A 2490-nucleotide genomic window follows, 5' to 3' on the forward strand; every position below is an offset into this window, starting at 1 on the left:
AAAATATGTCTTGCTTTACAGGAAAAGTGTTTTTTTTTTATGTTAATAAATCAGGCATAGTTCGAGACAAAATCCGAGAGCTTCAGGATCAACTACTCAAGTGGAGACAACAGCTTGTGGAGGACCCCTTCTCCTCGCTATGGGGAGGAATGTTCACCTACCTTGTGCCCCTGTTGGGACCCCTCTTCTTACTCCTACTGTTGCTCATGATAGGACCCTACATTTTTCAAAAACTCACAGCACTCATCAGCTCACACATAGATGCCTTTGCTGCAAAGCCCATTCAGATACATTATCATCAGCTGAAAATGGCAGATCAACAAAAATATCATGAGAGGGTTCCCTCAAATGGACCCTATCATAATGTGGCCTAATCTGATGTAGGCCCCCTGGTGAGATGGACAAGTAGTCAATGACGGGCAACTAGGACCCACATGCAATACTGCTGACCGCCTAAGACAGGAACAGGGCCTACTGCCGCCCTGTAATCCCACGACGGGTAAGGTCTGGTCGATCTCATGTGAAGGCGTCCTTAACCCAAGCCAGGCATTGTCCCCACAGGGCACTGTCAATTTCCGCTTGATGTATTTAATAAAAAGGGGGGACATGTGGGGGGCGATAGAATGCTCCTGTAATATTTTCCCTTATTTGGGCAAGAAGTGCTACAGCACCAATCCCTGCTTGCCTCGGCATCTTCCTGTGGTCCTAGATCTTCACTACCAATCCACAACTAGTCCCACCCAACTACTTCCACTATACAGCTATTTAGACCCTGTCCACTTCCTCAATAAACGAGACTTGATCAAAAAGCCTGTCTTGTCTCCGTCTCTTGTGTCTCTTGCCCTGTCTTTTTCATCCCCGTTCCTCCTCCAGGTCATTACCCACGTCTCGACTCGCGGGCCGAGTCATGAAACAGACCGGACTCCTAGTGATCCTCCTGTTTTCAGCCTCCCAAGTGCTGGGATTATAGGCGCATGCCACCACACCCAGAGTGGCCCCCGGGGGCGGAGCCAGCACAGCAGGCTGGGGATCAAACTCCTGGCCCCTGAGTCTGCCTATGCAGGGGCTTTAATCTGCTTGTTTGTCTTTTTGAGACAGGATCTCACTATGAAGTTCAGGCTGGCATGGAGCTCACTTTGTAGTCCAGGCTGACCTCACACCCCCCGCAAGCCTCCTGCCTCAGCCTTTCAAGTGCTGGGATTACAAGTGTGCGCCTCCATACCCAGCCAAGATCAGTAATTTTGGTATAAAGATCTTACACAATAGTGACCACAGGGCATGAGCAAGCAATTCCAAATCAAGAAAATCCTGTTGGAAGCTTAAAAAAGGCTCAGATGCCCATCACAAAACACAAAGTATGCCAGTTTGTGCTAACGCACGGGTGTGACCCACCTTCCTCCAAATGATGATGACAACCCACACAGGCTAGCTGGGCAGTCCCAAAGGAAGGACGCTCCTAGAAGACAGACTGGGGAACTTAGCCACACAGGCCACTCAGCACAAGCCAGCTGGTGGTAGAGGCCAGAAGGCCAACTTGTCCTAGAGTTGGACTTGCCCTGAAACACAGAACAGCCACCAAAAACCTGAAGCCTGGAAAGCATATATCATGGAATAAGATACGATGACTCAACTTCAAATTTTCAACTTCTGTGATGGTGCAAAAGTAATACAGATTCACCAGAAACTGTATTTTTAATTTTCTCAGGGTAATAATATATAGAAAAATAGTAATTCTGGGCAGGAAAGAAACATAGTTCCCAGCCAACTATTCAACTATAAGGGGAAACAACCAATACTCCACAATGTTATTAAGCTATGGTCTACAGGTCTGGTATATTCAAATGCTTTTTCAACTTAGAATATTTTCTACTCACAATAGGTTATTGGGACCTAGCTTCATCATAAGTTATCCAAGTGATACATTTTATCAGCAAAATGTTTGTTGAGCCAAGCACTGTGGCATGCACCTGTAATCCTAGCACACAGGAGGCTAAAGCAGGAGGATCATGAGTTTGAGATCAGTCTGGACTAGGCAGCGTAGACTCTGTCTCAAAAAAAAAAAAAAAAAAAAAGTGGGGGCCTGCCGGCTAGCTCAGTTGTTTAAGTGTCTGCTCATGCAAACGCAGTCAGGCACAGGATACTGCAGTTGGATCCCCAGATCCACCTGCCTTACCTGACCTGCCCTTCAGGCAGCCTGAGCCACCAAAAAACAAAAACCCTTTGGGCTGGGGAGATAGCTCAGTAGAATAAGTGCCTGCCTGGCAAGTGTAGAGTCCTGAGTTCAATCCCTGGTACCACAAAAAAAAAAGGATTGTATAGAAACTTTGTTGCACAAACACAATAGTTGACATGGTAGCTATTGATCTAAGATGGCTACTAAGTTACTATTGGGCAGGTAGGAAAACGGATATACTTTGAGACCATAATGTTAAATGAAATGAAAATCAGATACCCAAATTTAAATATAAGAAACCCAGAAAAAAAAAAAAA

The sequence above is a fragment of the Octodon degus genome, unplaced genomic scaffold (assembly GCF_000260255.1).
Source record: "Octodon degus isolate 3935 unplaced genomic scaffold, OctDeg1.0 scaffold00104, whole genome shotgun sequence".
NCBI lineage: Eukaryota > Metazoa > Chordata > Mammalia > Rodentia > Octodontidae > Octodon > Octodon degus.